Source organism: Phyllobates terribilis, unplaced genomic scaffold (assembly GCF_046119375.1).
Source record: "Phyllobates terribilis strain yellow unplaced genomic scaffold, ASM4611937v1 Scaffold_5__5_contigs__length_657084704, whole genome shotgun sequence".
In the NCBI taxonomy this organism is placed as follows: Eukaryota; Metazoa; Chordata; class Amphibia; order Anura; family Dendrobatidae; genus Phyllobates; species Phyllobates terribilis.
Window position 1 is genome coordinate 13,304,779 of NW_027362765.1, and position 14,353 is coordinate 13,319,131.

The following is a 14,353-nucleotide window of genomic DNA, read 5'->3' on the forward strand; positions in this document are numbered from 1 at the left end:
CCGTACACCTCGTACACACGCGGCTCTGCTCCGTACACCTCGTACACACGCGGCTCCGCTCCGTACACCTTGTACACACACGGCTCTGCTCCGTACACCTCGTACACGCGCGGCTCCGCTCCATACGCCTCGTACACACGCGGCTCTGCTCCGTACACCTCGTACACACACACGCGGCTCTGCTCCGTACACCTCGTACACACGCGGCTCTGCTCCGTACACCTCGTACACACGCGCCTCCGCTCCGTACACCTTGTACACACCCGGCTCTGCTCCGTACACCTCGTACACACACGGCTCCGCCCCGTACACCTCGTACACATGCCGCTCGGCTCCGTACACCTCGTACACATTCGGCTCTGCTCCGTACACCTCGTACACACACGGCTCTGCTACATCCACACTGTAAACCCCTCCTGACCCCACACATAAACTTCAGCTCATCCAGCACCATGACAACCAGCACAGCAGAGTCCTGCATCCACTGAGGCCCCTGATCATGTGACCCCTGACTCCTCCCCTCCTGTGACCTCATCACAGCTCCTGTGCGCACAGAACAGCCATATATGTGGTGGCGGCTCTGCAGGTGGAGGTATGTGGAGACCCCATTACTGGGCGCAGGGGGCATTAACCCCTTCAGCACGGAGATTCGTTTGGGGTCTTGTGTTGCCCCTTTTTAAGAATTATAAGGTTTTTGTTCTGTTTCATGTAATAGATACATACGACCCAACTATGGAGACAGGAAGGGAGGAAACGTATTGTTCTCATAGTACAGGACCCCTTTACTGCCCCACAGTGTAATGCCCCCATTATGCCCCTTATGCAGGATGTATGATGACCCCACACAGTGTAATGCCCCCATTATGCCCCTTATGCAGGATGTATGATGCCCCACACAGTGTAATGCCCCCATTATGCCCCTTATGCAGGATGTATGATGCCCCCACAGTGTAATGCCCCCATTATGCCCCTTATGCAGGATGTATGATGCCCCCCACAGTGTAATGCCCCCATTATGCCCCTTATGCACGATGTATGATGCCCCCACACAGTGTAATGCCCCCATTATGCCCCTTATGCAGGATGTATGATGCCCCCACAGTGTAATGCTCCCATTATGCCCCTCATACATTATGTATGATGCCCCCACACAGTGTAATGCCCCCATTATGCCCCTTATGCAGGATGTATGATGCCCCCATTATGCCCCTTATGCAGAATGTATGATGCCCCCCACAGTGTAATGCCCCTTATGCAGGATGTATGATGCCCCCACACAGTGTAATCCCCCCATTATGACCCCACACAGTGTAATGCCCCTTATGCAGTATGTATGATGCCCCACACAGTGTAATGCCCCTTATGCAGTATGTATGATGCCCCACACAGTGTAATGCCCCTTATGCAGTGTGTATGATGCCCCCACACAGTGTAATGCCCCTTATGCAGTATGTATGATACCCCCACACAGTGTAATGCCCCCATTATTCCCCTTATGCAGGATGTATGATGCCCCCACACAGTGTAATGCCCCCATTATTCCCCTTATGCAGTGTGTATGATGCCCCCACACAGTGTAATGCCCCCATTATACCCCTTATGCAGTATGTATGATGCCCCCACACAGTGTAATGCCCCCATTATTCCCCTTATGCGGGATGTATGATGCCCCCATTATTCCCCTTATGCAGGATGTATGATGCCCCCACACAGTGTAATGCCCCCATTATGCCCCTTATGCAGTGTGTATGATGCCCCCACACAGTGTAATGCCCCCATTATGCCCCTTATGCAGTGTGTATGATGCCCCCACACAGTGTAATGCCCCCATTATGCCACTTATGCAGTGTGTATGATGCCCCCACACAGTGTAATGCCCCCATTATTCCCCTTATGCAGGATGTATGATGCCCCCACACAGTGTAATGCCCCCATTCCCCTTATGCAGTGTGTATGATGCCCCCACACAGTGTAATGCCCCCATTATGCCCCTTATGCAGTGTGTATGATGCCCCCATTATGCCCCTTATGCAGGATGTATGATGCCCCCACACAGTGTAATGCCCCCATTATGCCCCTTATGCAGTGTGTATGATGCCCCCACACAGTGTAATGCCCCCATTATGCCCCTTATGCAGTATGTATGATGCCCCCACACAGTGTAATGCCCCCATTATTCCCCTTATGCAGGATGTATGATGCCCCCATTATGCCCCTTATGCAGGATGTATGATGCCCCCACACAGTGTAATGCCCCATTATGCCCCTTATGCAGTATGTATGATGCCCCCACACAGTGTAATGCCCCATTATGCCCCTTATGCATGATGTATGATGCCCCCACACAGTGTAATGTTCGCACAGTACCACCTGAGGTTTTACAGTTGGAATAATCCCTCTAGAAAATGTTTTTACCTTTGCCTGCTCCCCTACATGTAGACCCTCGAGCATGTATACTTGCATGTAGGGGAGCAGACCTTACTAGATATCGAGGCTTTGTACAGTAATATACCGCATGAGGATGGTATCAGAGGAGTAAGACGTTTATTGAAATCAAGATCAATGGAGTGTAGCAGATATAATGACTTCATGGAGGATCTTCTAAAATTCCCTCTTACTCATAACTTCTTTCTTTTTGACAGGAAGTACTTCCACCAGCTCAGGGGTACTGCAATGGGAAGCTCCTGTGCCTCCTCATATGCTAACCTATTCCTGGGCTGGTGGGAGGAATCCACGATATTCAGGGATGATCATAAGTGATGACATCCATATGTTGGGGTATGATACAAATATATTGACTACATTTTTATCATCTGGTCAGGGATGAGTGAACAATGTTTTGAATTTGTCAGGGAACTCAATATCCATAAAGTGGGCCTGAGATTTATATCAGATTTTAATTATTACCAGTTGCCTTTCCTTGATGTACTAATCAAGAAAGATTGGAATGGGACCCTAGGGACACACATTTACCATAAACCTTCAAGCACTAATAAACTATTGAAGTGTGATAGCCACCACCCTCATTCCCATAAAAAGAGGAACACCCAAGGGCCAATTTTTATGGTTGAGAGGGTACTGCTCTAATGTCACAGATTTTAATATACAGGCAATAGACCTGAACATCAGATTCAGGGAACAAGGGTACTCATGGAACATTTTGGATTTCACATCGTTTGCAGAAAAATGGGAGAGACAGACACTCCTCCATACCTAACCAAGAGACCAAGAAAAAGATTGGACTACACGAGTAAGAAAAACTTATGACAGAGTGACTGTATCTTTCATATCCTCAGAAAACACTGGGATATACTTGTGACTGTCCCGGACCTGAGGGTGCTGTGGGATCTATTCCCACAATAACTTTCAGAAAGGGTCGGTCCATTAGGGACCATTTAGTGCATAATTTCTAAAAAAAACCTGCACCCAAGGGGACTTGGCTAGATAGAGGAATCTGCAGTTTCTTTAGATTTGGAGAACATTGTACATGTAATTGGATGAGACCATGTAAATGTTTCTTGAGCCCCTAATAGGTTAAAATCTTTTTTTCCAGAGGGATTATTCCAACTGTAAAACCTCAGGACTTGTATATATGGTCACATGCACCTGCCCCCTAGATTATGTAGGCAAGATCAAGAGGGAGTCTAGGAGGAGGGTGGGGGGCATTTGGGTGATATATGCCATGGTTGGTACACCCCATTAGCAAGAGACATGTACAGTGTACATTGCGGTGAAACTGGAGACATCTCCTTTTGTATCTTTGTTGTTGTTAAACCCAGTGTGAGAGGAGGTGATCACAATAGATGTATCTTCAAAAAAGAATGTGAGAGGATTTTTAGACTGGATTCACTAGGCCCTAAGGGACTGAATGAGCAAATTTCCTATGCCTGTTTTGTGTGAATACAGCCCCATTCTGGATTATATTTTTGGATTGTATACTCTACCCATTGCTACTCAGTTCTCTGTGAATGGGGTTTACATATTGTGTCTAAGCTTCTATATCAGAATTATTACTTATCAATTATATTCCACTTATACTATTTCATAATTAACAAGTGTGGTGTTCCTTGTGTATCTCTAATTGTGCAATAGAGGGGAAATTTGACCATTTAGGAATATACTGTGGGCCATCATCCCATATTTTATGTAGTGATAAAGCATATCTACATGCCTATTGCATGATGGGAGGATGTGCAATACTTGTTTTTAGTCTCCCATGACGCTGATCTCAGAGATAGGACTTTTCTATATTGGTGGAATGCAATCCAATACCATATGCGTGGAACGCATGCTTCCGGACATGCGCACTCGCAGACAGGAGACCGTGATGCACTCCGGCATGGACCGCACATGTCCGGCATGTTTAAGCTTTCTTCCCGCCCGTTGTTTTGTGCTGAATTGTGGGGAGTACTTGAGAATTTATTTTTGTTCCATCTGTCTTTAGTTGATGCATCAGATTAGTCCTCAGAATTATAATTAGAGGAACCCATGGACACATTAGGATTTGTGAAGCTGACCTCCGCTCTCCTCTATTTCCTTTGAATTTATTGTGTGACCTGTATTTCAAAACAGTAGCTCCACATTTATTTTATTTTCCATGTGTAAATTGACTTTGACTCATAAATAGTCTTTGATATCTCTTTCAAACTTCGTTTTTTTGATGTCTGAGATCCATCCTCCAGACTTTTGCATATTTTGTTTCAGTTTTGTATCCAAAAAGGCTTCTACACTAGGCGGAAAACTTTCAACTAGTTATTTTCAAGAAACAAATATCAAACGCAATGTGACTTGGTTATCCTATAAGTTTTTTTTTTTAATGTAGACATACACCCTGAAAAGCATGCAACTATGTTAACCCCTTAACAACATTAGACGTACCAATACGCCTCTGTGCCCTGGGACTTAAGAGCCAGACCCGTATTAGTACGTCATCCTGATCGCGCGCGCACACAGGCTGTGCGAGCGCGATCGCCGTCGGGTGTCAGCTGATTGTCACAGCTGACACCCGGTACTATGTGCAGGGAGCGGTCCCGCACCGCTCCCAGCACATTAACCCCTGCAATGCTGCGATCGAAGTCGATCGCAGCATTGCGATGGCAAGGGGAGGTGATCGCAGATACTCACCTCCTCTTCCGGCCTCCAGCGATGTCTGCCGTGGCTTCCAGGATGTTGCCATGACGACCCGATGTCGTCATGACAACATCCGGGTCACCAGACAGCAGGAAGATTTTTTGGACATGCGCAGTGCATCTCCAAACGATCTTCTCCCTGTCCAGCGCTGACAGCCTGCACGGCACAGGGATTGTGCTCCATTCCTATGCCATGCAGGCGATCAGAATAAAAAAAGTGAAAGTCCCAGAGTGGGACAGAGTAAAAAAATGTAAAAACTGTCAGAAAGTATAAAAAAATAATCCACCAAAAATAAAAATATATTGTACCCATCAATAAATATTATTATAAAAAAAAAAACAATAAAAGTATACATATTTGGTATCGCCGCGTCCGGAACAACCTGACCTATAAAACTGTCCCACTAGTTAACCCCTTCAGGGAACACGGTAAAAAACAAAAAACAAAACACGAAGCAAAAAACAATGCTTTATCATCATACCGCCAAACAAAAAATGGAATAACACGCGATCAAAAAGACGAATATAAATAAAAATTGTACCGCTGAAAACGTCATCTCGTTCCGCAAAAAAAAAGCCGCCATACAGCTCCAGCAGCCGAAAAATAAAAGTTATAGCTCTCAGAATAAAGCTATGCTAAAAAATATTTTTTTCTATAAAATTGCTTTTATGTAAAAGTGCAAAACATAGAAAAACTATATAAATGTGGTACCGTTGTAAACGTACTGACCCGAAGAATAAAGCTGCCTTATCAATTTTACCACACGCGGAACAGAATAAAAAAAAAAAAAAAAAAAAAACAATTCCTGAATTGTTGGTTTTTGTTTATTCTGCCTCCCAAAAATCGGAATAGAAAGCGATCAAAAAATGTCACGTGCCTGAAAATGGCACCAATAACAACGTCAACTCATTCCGCAAAAAACAAGCCGTCACATGACTGTCTGCCAAAATCTGGAAAAATTATAGCTCTCAAAATATGGCGATGCAAAAACTTTATTTTACAAAAAATGCGTCTTTTAGTGCGTGACAGCTGTCAGTCATAAAAACCCCATATGATTCTGGTATCACTGTAATCGCACCGACCCGAAGAATAAAGTCGTCTAATCACTTATACCGCACGAGGAACGGCGTAAAAAATAAACTCTCGGGTTAGGGTTGGGCTAGGGTTAGGGCTGGGTTTGGGGTTAGGGTTGTGATGGGGTTGGGATTTTTTTCAAAAGTAAGAAAAAAAGATGACGATATGGCGACTAGTGTTGAGCGCAAGTGCTCGCTACTTGAGTTTGCATCGGGTGCTCGGGTATGCATTGAGTATCGTGGGTATTTGAGTGACATGCTCGAGTCTCCGCCCCATATGCTTCGCGGCCAAAAAAACTTTGCGGGGATTGCCTGCCATGCACGAGCGATCCCCGCATGTTTTTTTTGGGGTGTCTAATAACCGTGAAACATGCGGGGCAGGAACTCGAGCATGTCACTCGAGCACACGCAGTACATGGTGCATACGAATCAATCAAAGTTTGAAAATTGCAAAATTTTCAAAATTTTCGCCAAATTTCCGTTTTTTTCACAAATAAACGCAAGTGATATAGAAGAAATTTTACCACAATCATGAAGTACAATATGTCACGAAAAAACAGTCTCAGAATCAGGGGGATCCGTTGAAGCGTTCCAGAGTAATTACCTCATAAAGTGACAGTGGTCAGAATTGTAAAAATTGGCCTGGTCATTAACGTGCAAACCACCCTCGGGGGTTAAGGGGTTAATAAAACCGACACATTTGAAGAAAACCTAACGGGACAGCAATTTGCAATACACAATTTCATCAGTTATACCACTATAGGGGTCATCTATTTAATAGAGTGCATAGAGAGTTAACTACAATATGTGGGATGCACGTCAGATCCGCTAAAAAAAATGTATTAGAAGACATTTATCTGACGCAATCAATCCCACAGCATTAAACGGGTCTGTGGTTTCAAGACACTTTTCACAAAAACATAACCCGGGTGCTCGGGTTTAACATAATGCAGATCGGATAGACAGATTGCTGGGTGGGGCTGGGGAAAACCCACCGTTCATGGTATACACTGGTACTAATGACAAAGTTAGAGGGAGCTGGAAGGTCCTTAAAAATGAGTACAGGGAACTAGGAGAGAAGCTGAAGACCAGGACCTCAAAGGTGGTGTTTTTTAGAAATACTGCCGGTGCCACCTGCGTCACTAGAAAGACATCAGGAGCTTGGGGAGATAAATAAGTGGCTTAGAACTTGGTGCATGAAGGAAGGGTTTGAGTTCATGGAGAACTGTGCTGATTTCGCTGTTGGCTACAGGCTCTACGGTAGGGATGGGCTGCATCTCAATGGGGAAGGTGCAGCTTTGCTGGGGGAAAAAATGGTCCGACGGCTGGAGGAGCTTTTAAACTAAGATCTGGGGGGAGGGAGGGTAGTCATGCTTAAAAGGGGTTAGATAGAGTAGACAGAGTGGGAGAGTAGGGGCTATGGAGGATCTTGGGGGGGCTGGTATACGCAAGGAAAGTAGGGAGTTGAGTAGGAAATGTGCTAATTGTATTAAATGTCTGCTAGCAAATGCAAGAAGTCTTGCAAACAAAATGGCTGAACTGGAGACTCTTATGTCGGTCACAGAATACGATGTGGTGGGTATTACAGAAACCTGGCTGGATGAAAGCCATGACTGGATGACAAATATAGAGGGATACACTACATTTAGAAAGGACAGGAAAGACAAAAAAGGTGGAGGGATGTGTATTTTAGTAAGATCCAACTTAAAATCTGTGCTCAATGACAACATTGGGGGGAGCTGCGACAATGTAAAGTCAATTTGGGTAAATGTACATGGGGATGGCAATAATGGAAAGCTGCTAAGTGGAGTTTGTTACAAGCCTCCTAATATAGCTGAACTTCTAGAGGACGAAATGCTGGAACAAATTAAACCTGCAGCAAATAATAATAGGGTCCTTATTATGGGGGATTTTAACTATCCAGATTTTCAATGGGACATAGAATCTTCCAGTTGTGCTAAAAGCTGCAAATTCTTATCCACAGTTCAGGACAATTACCTGCTGGATCTGGTGCTGTCAAATAGACAAGATACAATTTCAGATCTACAGGTACGAGAGCACTTAAACAGTGACCATAATATGATAAGTTTCAATGTAATCTTTAATAAAACATTTCAAAACGGAAATGCAAAAACCTGGAACTTTAAGAAAGCTGATTTCAACAAATTAAGGGAAGAGCTTAATTATGTAGACTGAAAATACTACTAGATTCCTGCAGAAAATTTATACCCTGGAATAAAAATGAACCAGGAATAAAAAGAAACGATTATGAATAAATAAGACAGTACAAAGTTTAATAAGACAAAAACAAAGGGCATTCAAAATCTTAAAGGCCGAGAATACAGAAATAGCATTTCATTAGTGTAAAGACTAGTGTTGAGCGAGCATGCTCGACACTGCTCGGTACTCGCCCGAGCATCTTCCTACTCGGGATGTTCGGTGAGCACCGAGCATTTCCGGGTTACTCGGGCGGGAGCTCGGGTCTCCGTCCTGCATGTTTGGCGCTCTTTACAGAGCCAATGAACATGCAGGGATTGCCAGCCAGTCACTGTAATGCCGCAGCCATGTTGTTTGTGGGCATTATAGTGATTGGCTGGCCGCACAACGTCACCTCGAGTATTTAAAATCGGGAGCCGCCATCTTGGACACAATCCCCCGGTCTCAGGGGCCAGGAAAAATCCTTTTTTTTTCATCTAAATCCTGTATTTTTTTTTCCTCAGTCAGACTGTACAAATACGCATCTCATTAACCTTTTGGTATTCCCCCCCCCCCCCCCTTCCCAAGAAAAAAATTGAGTGTGTCTGTGACTGTTCAGACACCAATATATCTGTTTAAAAGATTCTGGTGTAGGCCGCATAACTAGAACTGTGGTTTTGCTGTTCTACGGTTCAAATCTCTGTATTATCCAGCTTTTGGCCTTTTTTCCGTAAAAAAAACCAGTAATAGTGTCTCGCTGACTGTTCAGACACAAATATATCTGTTTAAAAGATTCTGGTGTAGGCCGCGTAACTAGAACTGTGGTTTTGCTGTTCTACGGTTCAAATCTCTGTATTATCCAGCTTTTGGCCTTTTTTCCGTAAAAAAAACCAGTAATAGTGTCTCGCTGACTGTTCAGACACAAATATATCTGTTTAAAAGATTCTGGTGTAGGCCCGATAACTAGAATTGTGGTTTTGCAGTTCCACGGTTCAAATCTCTGTATTATGCAGCTTTTGGCCTTTTTTCTGTAAACAAATACAGTAATAGTGTCTCCCTGACTGTTCAGACACAAATATATCTGTTTAAAAGATTATGGTGTAGGCCAGAGAAATATAACTGTGGTTTTTCTCTTCCACGGTTGTAATCTCCTTTTTATTACCCTTTTTCCATTGATAGTGCGAGTGTAAGCTATTTTACTTCCTTTACAATGGGCAAAGCGCGTGGCAAGGGACGTGGAACTGGACGTTCTGGTGATGTCCGTGTAGAGGACGGGGCCGTGGCCAAGGTGAAAATGTGCCACAACCAACAGCCACATCTTCTCGCTCCCACTTCTTGACCGAATTACTAGGGAAGCACACTACAACACCAGTATTGCGAACTGATCAGTGTGAACAGGTTATTAATTGGATAGCAGATAATACTTCCAGTTACCTGGGCACCACCACCTCCGGTCTGCCTTCCACATGGTCAAGTTTTAGTAGCTGTGAGTCTCGACCGCATACTCCTCCTCACCCTGATGCTCCTTCCTCCCACCATGCCGAGTGTCGTCAGACAGCAACTGATCCCACAGTTGGACACTCTGAAGAGCTGTTCACTGGTCCATTTCCATATTTGTGCCCCTCGCCTGCTCCGCTTGAAGTGGCGGAAGAGGAGATCCCATGTAGCGATGCCCAAATATTTGAACAGCCACGGCCAGAGGAAGTCGACGCTGGCAATTTGTCACAAGAGGTGGACGATGATGAGACACAATTGCCACGAAGTGAGGAGGAGGATCGTGGTGCGCAAGTGGAAGAGGAGGAGGTGGTGGATGATCTAGTAACTGACCCAACGTGGCAGGAGGACACGCAGAGCGAGGCCAGCAGCACACAGGGGGATGGAGTCAGAGTACCCCAACAGGCAGGAAGAAGCAGTGTGGTGGCCGCAGACAGAAGGCGGGCAACCGTTCCCCGTAACACCAACACGAGGGACGTTGCCAGTACAACCGGTAGGTCTTCCAGTGTCTGCAATTTTTTTAAAGACTCTGCTGATAACCCCAAAAAGGCCATTTGTACCACCTGCCAGGCCAGCATCAGCAGGGGTGACAAAACTACCAGCCTGACCACCACCAGCATGATCAGGCACATGTCAGCAAAGCACCCAACTTTGTGGGGCGAACCCCAGTGTCCACGACCAGTGTCAGCGGGTGTCACCACTGCTTCTTCCGCTGTTGTGCGTGTAAGAGAACCCCCTGTTGTGCGTGCAAGGCAATCCCCTGTCCATACTGCATGCAAAGATGCCCCCTCCTCTCAGTCTTCACTTGTTATGGCAGTTTCTCAAGAAACAGCATTAACGTCCACGTCCCACTGCAGCGTTCAATTGTCCATATCCCAGACCTTTGAATAAAAGCGCAAATTCGCAGCCAATGCCCCACAGGCCACAGTCCTAAATTTGCACATTTCACGACTGCTTGCATTGGAAATGCTGCCTTTTAGGCTGGTGGAGACGGAATCCTTCCGCAACCTTATGGCGGTGGCCGTCCCTCGGTACTCGGTCCCCAGCCGACACTATTTTGCCCGGTGTGCCATCCCTGCACTACTCAAGCACGTGTCCCAAAACATCTGCCGTGCCCTCAACAACGCAGTTACTGGGAGAGTCCACCTGACAACGGACACGTGGACAAGTGCTTGTGGCCAGGGACGGTACATCTCCCTGACGGCACACTGGGTAAACATAGTGGAAGCCGGGACCCAGTCGGGCCTTGGGACGGAACACATCCTCCCCACACCGAGGATAGCGGGCCCTATGTCAGTCAGAGTTGCCCCCACAGTGTACAGCTCCTGCAAATCATCCTCCTCCTCCTCATTTTCAGCCTCCATCTCAGATATCACCACATCAGTTACGAGCTGGAAGCACTGCAGTACTGCCTCCGCCAAGCGGCAACAGGCTGTGCTGAAACTCATAAGTTTAGGTGAGAAACCTCACACTGCTTGTGAGTTGTGGACAGCTGTGAAAGAGCAGTCAGATCTGTGGCTGAGACCGCTGAACCTACATCCAGGCATGGTCGTGTGTGACAATGGCCGTAACCTGGTGGCGGCTCTGAGGCGAGGCGAAATCACACACGTACCTTGCCTGGCCCATGTGCTTAACCTTGTGGTTCAGTGGTTTCTTAAATCGTCCCCCGAGTTGCCAGATCTGCTCGTCAAAGTACGCCGCCTGTCAGCTCATTTTCGGAAGTCGGCTACAGCTTCCGCCGCCCTTGCTGTGCTGCAGCAGCGTTTGCAGCTTCTGGCACACCGACTGGTGTGTGATGTCCCCACACGTTGGAACTCTACCCTCCACATGTTGCAAAGGATTTGTGAGCAGTGGAGAGCAGTTGTGGAGTACCAGCTGCAACAAGGCCGTCGATATTCAGGTCAGACTCCACACATAAGACCTCAGGAGTGGACCTGGATGTCTGACATATGTACCATCCTGACAAAGTTTGAGGAGTCCACCAAGATGGTGAGTGGCGATGAGATGGATCAAGAAGCCGTAGCGGGCGATTACACACAGCCCAGCCTCCTCTCATCCCAACGTGCATTGGGGGACAATGAGGGAGAGGAGGAGGAGGAAGAACAGGAGCTGGTATCATGCGCTGTAGACGGTAGTACCTGTACAACTGTCATACCGTCGGTCCAGCGTGGGTGGCCTGAGGACAGGGGGGAGGAGGAGGAGGCTGAGAGCATGGTCAGTCGTCATCTTGGTGAGGAAACGAAAGTCTTGCCCGTTACCAGTCTGGCACGCATGGCTGACTTTATGTTACGCTGCCTTAACCGTGACCCTCGCATTGTCAAAATATTTGGTGACACTTTTAGACTCGGCTACAAGGAGAACTTTCACTCTCTTATTCCTGAGGTTGAGAGGTCTACAAAAATGGGGCAGTACCAGAAGGCCCTTGCTGCAGAACTGTTAAAAAAAAAAATTCCCATCTGAACATGCTAGCTGCAGAAGTCACAGTTCGTTACCCAACCAAGGCGTACAGGCGAGAGAGACGCAACTCCAATCCAGCAGAGGCAGGAGAACACTGTCAACGTTCTGGGACAGTTTTCTGAGACCCGCCCAGCTTACAGGCCCTGAGGCGCGGGGTACTCTCACAAGGAGTGGAAAGTTTCAAAAGATGGTGAGGGAGTACCTTGCCGACCGTACCAGCGTCCTCCGTGATTCCTCTGTGCCTTTTAATTATTAGGTATCCAAGCTGGACACTTGGAATGAACTCACTCTGTACGCCTTGGAGGTCCTGGCCTGCCGTGCCGCTAGCGTGTTATCGGAGCGTGTTTTTAGTGCCGCTGGGGGAATTATAACTGATAAGCGCACTCGCCTGTCAACTGACAATGCTGACAAGCTGACCCTTATCAAAATGAACAAGGGCTGGATTGGGCCAGACTTCTCATCACCACCAAATGACAGCAGAGAAACATAAAGTGAAATCCACTGTGTTGTTTTGGGAGGTGTATTCCCATGCACCGCTTCACACCCACACATGGGTATACGCTTCCTCATTTCGGCTGTTTTTTGCTCTTCTCCTTATCCTCAGCCTCCACCACCACTATACCACCAGGGTGACCGTGGTCCGTGTTGCCAGCGTTGCAAGTTCCTCCGTCCTAATTTTTGGCAGCTTTTGCTTGGAAGGCATAGGCAAAGACTATGGGAGTCCCACTCCCCAATAATGGGAAGTGTTTTTAATATGCTGTACTGCATAGCTCTTGTAAGGGGCATTGCAAGTTCCTCCATCCTAATTTTTGGCAGCTTTTGCTTGGAAGGCATACGCAAAGACTATGGGAGACCCACTCCCCAATAATGGGAATAATGTTTTTAATATGCTGTACTGCATGGCTCTTGTAAGGGGCATTAAAATCGTCTTGTTAAGCTACTGTGACCTCCACGTCTCTTCCAAAGGTCATTGATAATTGTCTTTTTATTCCACTGGGACCTCCACCACTCTTCCAAGGGGCATTAAAACTGTCTTATTAAACCACTCTGAACTCCACAGCTTTTCCAAGGGGCATTAAAACCGTCTTGTTAAGCTCCTGTGACTTCCACTTCTCTTCCAAGGGGCATTAAAACCGTCTTGTTAAGCTCCTGTGACTTCCACTTCTCTTCCAAGGGGCATTAAAACCGTCTTGTTAAGCTACTGTGACCTCCACGTCTCTTCCAAGGGGCATTAAAACCGTCTTGTTAAACCACTCTGAACTCCACAGCTCTTCCAAGGGGCATTGAAATGTTGATTTTAATTACCTCTAACCTCCACGACTCTTCCAACGGGCATTGCATTTCCTCCTAATTTTAGTCAGCTTTTGCTTTTCAATGCATAGGCGAAAACTAAGGGAGACCCACTCCCCAATAATGGGAAGAAGGTTTTTAGTATGCTGTAATCCATTTCTGTTTCAAGGGGCATTGCAGTTCCTCAGAATTTTTGGAAAGCCTTCCATTCACTGCTTAGGCCAACAGTGTACAGGAGACCCAGTTGCTATAAATGGAAAAAACGGTTTAGTTAAGGCCCTCTGACCTCCATGTCCTTTCCAAGGGGCATTGGAGTGCCTCAAAATTTTTGGTAGGCATTGCACTCACTGTATGCCCTATAACTTTGTAGCCGAACCGCTCCTTTTGGTACAGAAACATATCCTACAAGACATGTGTGGTTGACTGGCCTGATATTGATGTGAATGGTCCCTGTTCCTCCTGCTCTTTCTCCTTTGCCACCACCTCATCCATCATTCATCACCTGAAGCTTTGTTTTAACGAGAGTCCTTGAACTGGGATAGTAGGAGGAAAACATCCAGCTATCCTCGGAGTAGGTAGGATATGCGCCAAAACGCTGACCACCTCAGGCCTAGCCGCTACTACATACATGCGCTTGCATTCCAAGGAACAGAAAGCTAAGGAGATGGATGGCCTCATGATCATGAATAATTTACTCATTGTGTAGGAGGCCG

At 46.4% G+C, this 14,353-nt stretch overlaps 1 pseudogene; it reads left to right on the plus strand.

Annotated features, from left to right (window-relative positions):
- The first annotated feature begins 507 nt into the window (after positions 1 to 507).
- The window catches only part of LOC141270593 (uncharacterized), a 93,298-nt pseudogene continuing 79,452 nt past the window's right edge, over positions 508 to 14,353 (plus strand).